Raw genomic sequence first — 12,199 nt, 5'->3', positions numbered from 1 at the left:
ATAGATCCAGGCACTTTTCAAACGCTCAGGTGGAAACATCAGGTCGGCAGCTTCTGACCAAGCAGGGAAATCTCAGATAAATTTCAGATGCTATTGTCTTTCTTAGCATCTGTGTTTGTGGAAGGCAGCGATATGTTATATCCTAAAAGGTGTCATGGGCTAGTCACAAGGATGCTAGGTCAGACACAGAGTGAATGCAATGGACAGCTAAGAAGGGAGCTAAAAATCACCCAAAAGAGTTGGATTGGGGTTCTGCAGGATTCCAACACTCCATAACCACAGAGTTCAGTCAGCCTGCCTGGTAGAATCTTCAGCCTTTCCCAGAGAATTTCAGTTCTCAATAACTCATATGTACATTGCAATGTGTCAATTTTTCAATAGTAAAAAGGCGATAAACAGTAACTTCAAAAGAAAATCATTTGACTCACAGTTCTGGACAATCCGAGCAGCCTCACACCAGTGTCCTGTCCAGGGGCCCCTGGTGGAGAAACGGAAAGGGAGCCAGTGGCCTGAAGAAGTGGCCTAGCATGTGGGTGACCTCCCTTTATAGCCACCAGCTCCATTCCTCCAAGACAGCACTGGCCTTGCTGGAGAGAGGTTGCCTGGTCCTCAGCACCTTCCATTCAGCTGGGGCTTCTGAGGGCGTTCCTCCACACAGCCACACTGAAGGTTAGAATGCCAGCCCAAAACTTCCTCACTTCCGCTTTGGGGGCTGGAAAACTTCCTCACTTCCGCTTTGGGGGCAGGACTACATCTAAACTAGGGCGGAGCCTAGTCTCTCATCATACGGAGCAAAGTGCCCCATCGTGCGTGACCAGGAAGAGCAGAAAGATAGATTTAGCTCAGTCCTGAGGAGCCACTCAGATAGGAAAACTCTCAGTTGGTCCTAGAGGGGGCCTCTGGGCGGGACCTTTACAAAGCACTTTCTTTTCTGTCCATTAGCTTAATCGCCGCAACACCTGAGGGAGGCAGAGGCTGCTTCTCATTTACAACACAGGAACCTCCGGTTTAAGAAATCAAGTTACTGCTCCAGTGGCTGTAGCTGTGCTGGACTCCCCCCCCCCCCCCCCACACACACACACACCAGGTTTTAAACGCATTCCACCCACTTCCTAAGTGATCAGCAGTGGGCCATCTCCCTGTGAGAACTAGATGCTGGGAGCAGCAAGAGAAATCTTTGCTTCTTGCCTTCTCTCCCCCTCATGTTGTAAGTGAGGTAATAACAGAAGTTTCCTTGAGAAGGTCACAGACCACTCTTTCTGGCTCACTCGGCTGACCTAAGCTACTGACCAGGAATTCCATGAGATAGAGCCCGTCTCGGGCCCTGACAGGCTAGTCCTACAAAGAGAACCCTCTTGACAGAGCGGTGGCCCTGGCAGCCGGCGGCAAGCACCCGCCTCACCCCAAAGGCCCTGGTTCCCCATTTGCCCCCTCGTTTCCCCACCACCAAGGGCACCATCCTCCGCAACTCACCCTCATCGCTAGGGGAAAGGCTTCACCAGCACTGGGTGGCACCAGCATGGGAGGGGTGCGCGTCTCAGGGCAGAGAAGATGCTTCATTTTCCTTACCCCACAGGGAGAGAAGGAAGGAAGAGCTTTCCTGGTCTCTATTTGCACAAAGGACAGTGCCCCTCAACGGGAGGGCAGTACCACCAGGGGTACCTGAAAGCACCTGTAGTGAGAAGCTGATGTGGGCAAGCCCCGCCCTGTGTCAAGCCACGCCCCTCTGAAAGCCCCACACTCTTCGGTCAGCCCCACCCCAGCCACCCTAAAGCTCACAGAATCTCTTGGTCTTAAGTCTTCTAAAAGTCTTGCTTCATCTGCTCCTCGGTTTCTTGACCTCATTGAGCATGCTCATCTTGTGAGGCCCGTGTGTCTAGTACGAACAGAATTTTTGCAGCTGAAAGGGATATCTAAAAAGCGTTAGTGCCTGAGGACCTATAGGAAGTCGAATGGTTGGTTTTTAAATCAAGACTAGGGCACACAGAAATTACGACCTTCGTACAATGTTAAATGAGAATGTGCTCCCAGAGTTTCGTTCCCGCTTACACCAAGTGATCCCGTCTTAAAACAGCTACAGGCTGAGCGCTGAGGGTTAGCCGTACAACAATGTGGGGTGTATTCTAAGTTCAACGCCCAGCAATGCAAATCATGTTTAATGTATTTCAGACAATTTTAAATTTTTAATGGTCTTAATGGTAGTTGGTTTGCGTATATTGGTTAGAAAGAGCCTTTCTGAGACTAGGGAGAGGGAGCTATAGGTGTCTAACCAACAAGGGCTCCAAATTGACAGGGTAGCGTGCATGAACGCTCTGAAGCCAGCGTCCTCCAGACAGCGCTTGACTCCGGTGATTACAGCTGAGCTTGGCAGGCAGAGGGTAGACCGGCAGATGGAGATGGCTGGGGGGGGGAGGGGGAACTGTGGTGCTACACATTTCTAATTGCTAATTGCTTAAACATGCGTTTTCAACTCTCCCCATCGCTTCCCTGTGCTATCTCCCAGGGAAACCACAGGCTTCATGAAGCCAGTGATGGATTTGGCGCCCTCTGGCGGAATAGTGAGGGAAAGGCCATGACTACAAGATTCCCAGAGGGCAGCTGCAGGAGTGAGGAATTTCTCAGACCTAGCCTGGCTCCCACAGGTACCTTCCAGATAGGGAGGCAGGCGGAGTTGGTGCTACGACTCACCGACTAATGCTCCGCTGTGCAAACCCAGAGGCTGACAGAAGCCCTTTCGTCAGGTCCTGGAGTCCTGGAGGCAGACTTATTACACGGCAGTGATTCTGCTTGTAGGCCACCCCAGAGTTTCTCAGCTCGTTTGGTGGAGACCACACATTTCAAAGGCATAGACTCTGGAACAGCATGGTGAGGAGATACACACACACACACACATACACACACACACACACACACACACACACACGGTGCCAGGGAAGCAGGGGGGGGTAGAATTCCCTGAGTCGACCAAAAATTTAGACTATTGTTTCCTAGCTCTCCATGTGACTCCAGCTTCAGGCTGGCCACAGAAGTACGAATAAGATTTGGAAGGCTCATCAAAGCCAGGGTCTTATAATATTATGTATATGGGAGTGCACATCCCCTGTCGCTGGCTGACGGTCCACAAGGCCAGCACGCACACACACACACACACACCCTTGAGCTGCAAACCCCCTTCTGCAGCTTTGCATCACAGAAGTGATGGGTAGCAGTGGCTGGCTCCATGTCACTCTAGCCTCATGGACAACAGTCAGCCCTGCTGAAGTCAAAGGTCACACTCTGCCCAGGCCTCTTACTGGCCCGAACAAGCGTGTTTGACTGAGCTGTAGGGAATGCCTCGCTCCCTCCCACACCTCGAAGGAGCCCAAGCACAGCACAGAGGGGAACATGAACTTCTGGCATCTATATGAGAAATTTGGTTCTCGCTTTATGGCATCAGAAAGCGCAAAAGCTCCCCCATCTTAAGTTTGCTCCCAAGAACCTGGAAAGAACAACTCCAGCTTCTGCAAAGATGAACTCCTCAATGGCCATGCACCCCATCCTTTCCCATCTGACAGACCTGGGTACCAATGGCCGCTACAGGGACCTCCTCATCCTCCTGCTATTGCTAAGGAAGCAGGCTTTAATCCTCCAGGGGGTAGTAGGCCAAGGACGCTGAACTGCTAACTATTCCCTTTCGCTTTTCTTGTGGAGTGTTCAGGGTCAGTGAGAGAGCCAGTCACACTAACTAAGGTGGAGCGTGACAGAGGACATTTGCTATCACCCTCTGACATCCTCACATACATGCTCGCATACAAACACACATGTGCACAGTATCAAAGCAAATCACACAGGAAACAAAGGTACTGCATCATCGGGACAGAGTACTTCCGAATCGGTTCACTAGCATCCCACACCGGCAGGGCCCCTAGCACACAGCTCACTGCCCTCAGGGGGATTTGCACTGGAATTACACACATCCGGGCTCGATGGACAACTTTGGCAATCCTCTAAACTAACAAAACTGATAAGGAAAACGCTAATCATGGGGAGTAAACCTCTGTGTCACTCGGCTTATGGACAGCACATAAATTTGAAGTGAGTCAGAAGACAGAGACCAGGGTGGAACCGCGATGTTTTCTGACATGGAAAAGCACGGTGGGCCCAGTGCAGTTAGATCATGGGGTCCACGTAGTAAAGGGCTGGAAGAAATCCTGTTTCCTAATTCATTTGTCACTAAAATGAGTTATGAGTGACAGCAGGAACTCTGAAAACCCCCAGGAATTCTAAGAATCGTCAAGCTTAGAGGGGAGCAGGCATCTCTGTCACCGGACCCTGTTTGGCGCACCCAAGTCATTGAGCCAAAGACTACGGTGCTCTGGCGCCACCTGGTGGCAAGCAGCAAAATGCGGGCTTGCTGATTGTCCCCATTTCTCTAGTCATCTGGTGATCCCTTGCTTGGCTTATTCTTCCAAAGCTAGTGAGGGTAGGGCAGGGAAAAAAGCCCCTCCCGCTTCGGTTGCTTTGCTTTTTCTTGTTACTCTCATGAAAAGATAAATCAAGCAGAGAGGAGAAGTTATCAAGCTGGTATACACTCTTAGGGAGATTCCAGAACATTCCCTCCAGCACCATGCCCCCCCCCCCCCCCGCCCCGGGTTCTCAGAATTCCAGCCAATCTGGCCCTGGGATGTGTTTCTCCTGACCTGGGATACCCAAGATTTCCACAATACATGGGACTGCCTTTTGGAGGATCTGGGACAGGGACACCCAAAAGGCTTCAGGAGAAAATGATCTCCCTACCCACCCACCCCCATCCTGCTCCCGCCAGCCAGCTGCTACCAAACCTTCAGGCCTCGAATAGCTTCTGCAGCAACATCCCTGCGAGCACTGGTCACGCCTTGTACTGACCCTGCACCAACTTCTGAGCCCAGCGCCTATCCACCCGAACCTCAGACATCCCACCCTGAACGCTGCAGAGTTGTATTTCCTACTGCTGCCTGCTCCAATCTGTGAGCCAAACAGATCATAGGTATATGTTGTTCCTGAACACATAAAACAGGCCAATGGATAATTTTTTTAAAAATGTGGAAAGAGAATTTTTTGAGGTGATATCTAACTGAATATGCACCGAGAAAGCTTCCTAAAGGAAAAAAATTAAAACCTAATCATTTATAATACCTTAAATAGCCAGCGGTGAACCAAAAGGTCTCTTAGCATTAAGTGTAATCTTTGGGCTCTTTTCAGATTGCTGCCGTCAGTCACTAAGCGTGGCTTCAGACTTAATCTGTGCAGCTGAGTAGAACCCAAACAAAATCCCTGCCTGTCTGCAATTTAGGTTCCAGAAGAAGAGATAAAAATAATTAGGTAAAATATATACTTCCATCATATCATGATGTGCACTCATGGGGAAAAAATAAGTGCAGAGGGTTGCAGTGTGGGAAGAGGGAGGCAGAAGAGGCATGTGTGCAAAGGCAGGGAGGGGAGTCTGACACAGACGCAGAGCAGCACGCTTGCAGTGGTGGGGTGTGCAGAGGCCCTGCGGCAGGAACAGGTCCTCAGACTGTTCAGAGCAAAGTGACCAGACCACTGGAGAAAACAGGGATGGCATAAGAGCAGGGTCTAGCAGACTAGTGATAAATGCCCACAACACCATTCACACACATGGGCAAGTTGAAAACATGGAGGGGGGAGGGGACAACCATAGACCTCCTCACTATCCAAAGAGAATCCATAACCCTAGTGACTTGTGGCAGGCTTCCTTTCAGACTTCTAAATATAAAATTGTCCTTTTAAACCTCCCATCAGGAATTATTTGGAAATATTTTAATGTTTTTATTATACACACACATATATTTGTTGTGGAATACTTGTTTAACTATGCAAATATATGTTGCATTTGTTTATGCTGTGGAATATTTGCTTAACCATGTAAAGCTATGTCACATTTGTTTAATTGTGTAAAGCTGTGTTGCTGTTTTACCTTGCCTGCCTAAGACACCTGATTGGTCTAATAAAAAGTTGAATGGCCAATAGTAAGGAAGGAGGTATAGGTGGGACTTCTGGGCAGGGAGTAAACAGGAGAAAGAATTTAGGCTCTGGGAGAAGAAAGAAAAAGAGACATCAGGGAGACACCAAGACAATGCCAGGGCTCAGCCAGATAGACATGGAGGGAGCAGGACACACAGAGTCCAGATTTCCAGTTGTTTGCTCTCAGAACCTCACTGCAGGTAGCCAGCTTCCAGGCCTGCGGCTGGTCGGACAGGATGAAGTCCCAGGTTCTAACTTACATCCGGCCACAGCCTCTGCAGTTCCTCAAGTCCCCTGAGACCACACAGCCCTCCAAACATAGCTTTTCAGTCACAGTGACTCTACCTCGTGACTGTCAGCAGAAGTCACCTTAAAACTCCAGGTTGTTCCCAGAATGCACCACTCACCACCTGGAATGGCATGGAGTGTCTTTCCCAGAGTCGGGCATATTAAACGGAGGCATCTCCCCTCTGCCTCTCTCTGTGCAGCCCTGAGAGTACTGCGTGGGGGAGAGGGTGTCGTAGTGTTCACGTCTTTGCCCATTGCATCAGCATGGTGCCTGGGGCTCTGTATAGCGTAGGTGTTTGGGGAAAGTCATCAACTGACCAGGAATGTAGAGAATCAACAGGAACTTCCGGGGTTGAGCCAGCTCCACTGCCTCTGGCGTAGAGGGTTGGAGGGGTGCCTGCACCCGACTCATTCTTCTTGCACTAAGATTCTGCAGGGATGCCGCCTCTCAGGGAGGACTGAGCATCACCAACTCCCACGCTGTAGCGTGACCTACGCTGGGTCTGGGGAGACGGAGATGCTCCCATCACCCACAGCCCCGCTTGCCATTGCTGTTCTTTTGACTTCTGTTTGGTTCCATGTCAGGCTCCTGCGGAGCAAAGGGGGAGCTGAGGGAGAGCAGGGACCTCCGTCCCCCATCACTGCTCATTTCCTGTGTGCCGGCTTTTCCATCGCTGTGACAAAACGCCAGACAGGAGTAATTTAGGAAAGTCAAGTTCATAGGGTCACCATTCAAGAACATCCCAGCCAGTCGTGCAGGGAAGGCATGGAGTCTTGGGGGAAGGGCTGTGGTGACAGGGCTATGCTTGTAGCACTTAGGCAACAAGAAGCAGAGTATAGGGCAGAACCAGTGTCAGGAGCCATGTCCCCCCCAAAATTATTATAGGGATCATTGCCCTGAGAAGTTTGCAGAGGGCTCCACTTCCCAATTGTATTGAGAATTGTTTTATTGACAAAGCCTATCCCACACCCAAATTAACTGTTGATAGAGAGCTATCTGTTAGCAGAACCGCATCACATTCCAAACTATCTAGAGAACTAGGTGTGTCAACTTGTGACTTTCTGACCAAGGAATCGTGACCTGACCAATCGTAACCTCCTGGCCAACGATCTCGTGACCGGCTTGGACCACGCGGCAAGATCCCGTGCCCCAGCCCCCCAAGCTCCTCATCCAGGGGCTATATAAGCTGTAACAATGACTCTCATAAACGGAGGCTTCGACAAATCTGCCTAGCCTCCTCTTCTCACCAGCCCATGTCTTTCAGGTAGTACCTCTCCATGACCCTGGAATAACTGACCAGCCAGGCAGGTTACAATCCCTAGACTAATGACCCACCAAGGCGGTCGACAAACCAGGAGCAGATTCCCCCCAAAGCCCTCCTCGTGTGACCCAGTTCTATTAGCCAACCCCACATCATGGAGGCTTCACAACCTCACAAGTAGAGAAGGCTGTTGGCCCTTCTGGGGACCAAGTGTCCAACCATGTGATGATGTGGGAGTGTCATATATCAATCTGTTGATTTCATTGGTTAAGTAATAAAGAAACTGCTTGGCCCTCGTAAGTTAAAACATAGGTGGGTGGAGTAAACAGAATAGAATGCTGGGAGGAAGAGGAAGTGAGCTCAGACTCAACAGCTCTGCTCTCTGGAGCAGAGGCCATGCTCCCCTCTCCCAGGCAGACGTCATGAAGCAAGCCGCCAGGTCAGACGTGCTGAATCTTTCCCGGTAAGACTGATGCTACACAGATTATTAGAGATGGGTTGATCGGGATATGAGAATTAGCCTGTAAGGACTAGAGTTAATGGGCCAAGCAGTGTTTAAATGAATACAATTTGTGTGTTGTTATTTCGGGGCATAAGCAAGCCAGGCAACCAGGAGCTGGGGCAGCAGGAACACAGCCCAGAGCTCCTACAACAATGTGAGACTCTGGGGGACCGCTCACATTCTACTGGAACACCCAGTATCTGGGGTTGCGCCTGGCATCATTTCCTGCTTGAAAAGCACACGCTGAGTGAGTGGCTGTGTGATCCCGGGAAGCTTCCTGCCTGAACCGCAGAGGAAGGTGAGGCTTAGACCAAATCATCCTGAAGGCCAGCATCTTCCCGCTCAAACTCCCTTTGTGACAAACCCCAGCAAGGATAAATCCTCAAGTCCTCACCTGCACAAGCCACTGTGGTGGGCTTGAAAAGAAATCCTAAGAGAAGCGTTCAAAATCTCCATTCATCATAGGTTCGTGAACAAGACAAAAAAAAGTACAGGTTTACTTAATGTAAGTTTTACATGATCTAAGAGTCTCCCAGCCATAGACCCAAAGAAACATGTACCAAAAGGTATGAAGGGAATATATATATTACACAATGACAGACATGTATTGTGGAGCTACCCACACAGAAGAACCAGAATAAGAACGCTACCATCCACCATCAAATCAATCATCAAAGATCAGACATCCCAATGCTCTAAAATATTTCAGAGCAGCAAAGAAGGAAGGGACCATCCTAATTAATTTTATAGAGAAAATATAATAACCTATGTGGATATAAGATAAAGTCAGAGGAGGAAAATAAATAAATAAAATAAATAAATGGCAAATGCCATTGTCAATTTCCTAAATAAAATATTAGCAGAGTTCTGCATTACATTACTAAACAATACATGATGAATTAGTGCAGTTTGTTCAATAATTCAAGAGTTTTTCCAATAGAAACCCATTAATATCATGGTACAGGCCCATCTTAATAGGATAAATAATACATACTTTGGGACCTAGGAATAGAATTCAGTTGGTAGAGCACTTGCCTCACTGTATGAAGGGTTCAATCCCCAGCACTGCATAAACCAGGCATGATGGTATGTGCCTGTATTACCAGCACACAACAGATGAAAGTCGTGGAGGCAAGATGTTCAGAAGTTCAAGGCCAACCTCAAATACATGAATCCCTGTCTCCAAAAATAAAAAAGTAAGAAAGGATTAGAGGAATTTCCTCTAAGATGGGAGGGAGGTAAAAAGGTGTATCTATCAATGGTCTTCCACACTGTACTAGAAACACCGGCCAATGCAATAAGAAAAGATAGTTCTAGAAGATCTCATAATAAATAAAGTCAGACATTTTTTTGAGGCAGGGTCTTGCTATATAATTCAGACTGACCTCAAATACATGATTCAATGCCACAGTTTCCTGAGTACTGGGATGACAAATAATCCACCCTGGTGTCACTTAGAAAAGTGCCGTTGGCCCGGTGAGATGGCACAGTAGGTAGAGGCGCTTGCTGCTAAGCCTGGTGACCTGAGTCACACACTGGGAGGAGAGAAACAACTCCAGCAAGGTGTCCTCTGACCTCTACAAATACACTGCAGCATGCATACACACTAAATAAATACACAGAAACATATATAAATGTAAAAACAATTCAAGAGAAGTGACGTCACGGTATTGAGTATTGATGTCTCAATTCCGTGTGTGTGTGTGTGTGTGTGTGTATATGTGTGTGTGTGTGTGTGTGTGTGCATATTCTCTTTACCTCCCAGTTTCCATGCACCAGTGTCCTTGAAGTGACGGGCAGTCTCTCACGACAGAGGCAGAAAACTGAGACCGCAGTTCTACAACTTGTAGATAATGTAATCTCAAGCAAGTGAATTTTCCTTGCTGAATATCTGGCTCCTGAGCTACAAAATAAAGCGGCAGCCATCTCCATCAGATACCTCTGGTTTGTGAGTTGGGTTGACTGTTGAAAACTTGCTCACCTTTCAAAAGCGGGCGTGAGGCCCCTAGGCAAAGCAGCTCACAAACCAAAGCTGAAAATTCCCAGCAATTCTCCCTGCTTGGAATTCTCTCGTGCCCAATCCGGCTCCCTGAGACCACTGTGAATCTCTTGTTTTGAATTAGAATACACACACAATATCTAAAGGGTGCTGGAAAACCTTCCGCAGACCTGGGACCTGCAGCCACTTGGCAAGAGAGAAACGAAGATTCATCCAGAATTTTGGCTCTTGCTTTTTTGTTAGGGCAAAACACGAGAGAGCTTGCCAGCTGCCAGAAGACAATGGCCTGCCCTTAACCATCGTAAAGGTTCTCTTGTATCGCACATTACTTATTACTTGTTTACTTGTCCTACTTATTAGAGGAACTCTCACACCTCTGTCTCTCTCTGTATCTCTCTGTCTCTCTGTCTCTCTCTGTATCTCTCTGTCTCTGTCTCTCTCTCTCTCTGTCTCTCTCTCTCTCTCTCCTTGCTGGGACTTCTCTCCTCAGTCTTGGCCCTCCGCCCAGGATTCCATAGTTTAGGCAATACCTGTTGAGTGACTAGCAGATTGAAATGGAAGAAAGGTGGAGCCCTCTGGCCTCAGGCTCCACTTGCTTTTCAGAGGCCCCAGGGAGGAACACCTTGTAAACAAAGATGGTTCTGTTGAGGCCTTTTCCAGCCGCCCCCCTCCGGCCTCCACATTGTCCTCTGTTGCAGCAGCCTGGGGAAAGGTAGAGATGGGCTCCTTTGTTTTGCTTCAAGAATTCCTCTCTCATTGGGTGGCCAGGTTGGCAACTGCTCCCTTTCCCTCTGCCAGTTCTTCCTGATGCTGACAGACTCAAGGAGCCTTGGGCCTTGGCACTGCAGGCCTCTCCAGGGAATCTCAGCTACTAGCAGCCTCTGGCACAGAGAGGAGGCACAAAGCAAGGGTGTGTGCCCACCTGTTTCTGTTCCCTTCCAGTCCTCCTCCTCCTCAGCGTCCCCAGGTCCCACCAGAAAGAACAGGTTAAGGAGAAACTGGGTCACTTAGACTGGAGTGGGCCCCAGACCAACTCCAGGCCAGTGTAGGTCAGAGACAAGGTTAAGTTCAGAAAACAGTTTTGAAAGTTAATCTGAAAGATCACTTTCATGGCTGAGCCAGGGAATCTGCTGGTCCTGCTGAAGCAGCAACACTCGAGAAAGCAAATAAAGCCGCGTGGCAAAGGGCAAACCGGTTAAGACCAGTAATTGCCAAGATGGATGCAAATCTGACCAAAGGCAGTCCTTGTGCCGAGACCTTAAACGCGCCTTCATTACAGTGTGTTAGCAATGGTCTGGGCTTTTAGTTTCTTGTGACCATCTTTCTCTAGGTACTCTCTCTTGTACACACACATGGTTTCTCTTGTGTGTGTGTGTGCGTGCATGTGTGTGTTATGTGGTCCAAGTATGTGCAGGCACCCTCTAAGGCCAGAAGAAGGCATAAGATCCCTGGAAGCTGGCCTAACAGGTGGTTGTGAGCGGCCAACACGGCCAGGGAAACAAATAACTGTAAAAGGGTTGAATTACCAAGTTATGAAAAAGACAAAGAGGAACCTTAAATGTCTGTTTCTTTCTTGCTGAAAGGGATTGGCTGGAAAGGCTACAGGCTCACGACTGCTGCCCTATCAGGCATATGGAAGCCACTTTTACTAAAAAGCGCCGACTCCTTCCTTACCTGAGCCCACGGGGTAACTGAACCAGAACGAAAGCCTGGCGTCTCCACCTGCATTTTGTGCCCATCTCCTTTACTTTGGGTCAAATTCCTGCTAGTAAGCTACCCAACAGGCGCCTCCTCAGGCTGAGTGCCTGAAAGCTGAGAAGGCTGAGACACCTACCTTACCTCATCCCTCTTCAAAGCCAGAACGCCAAGTCCTGGCCCTAGCCTTGCAGCCCCTGGGCCTCCAGGGACAATAGACCCTGGAAGGCAGGACAGAGCACGCACAAAATGAGGGCAAGGATACAGATCCCCTTAGCAGAACCAGACTGGGCCCTCTGACAACAGCCTCTATGGACAACTTTGGAATCCCTTGAAGGTCAGAAGCTGAGCCGGTAACAGGCCAAACCCTGTCTAAGACTGCTTAGATATGCAAACCTCTTGCCTCCTGCCGCAGTCAACCTCTGCTTGACTCGAAACTCACATCAATAC

This window comes from Chionomys nivalis, chromosome 8, assembly GCF_950005125.1.
Source record: "Chionomys nivalis chromosome 8, mChiNiv1.1, whole genome shotgun sequence".
Lineage (NCBI taxonomy): Eukaryota > Metazoa > Chordata > Mammalia > Rodentia > Cricetidae > Chionomys > Chionomys nivalis.
This window is presented reverse-complemented; position numbering follows the sequence as displayed.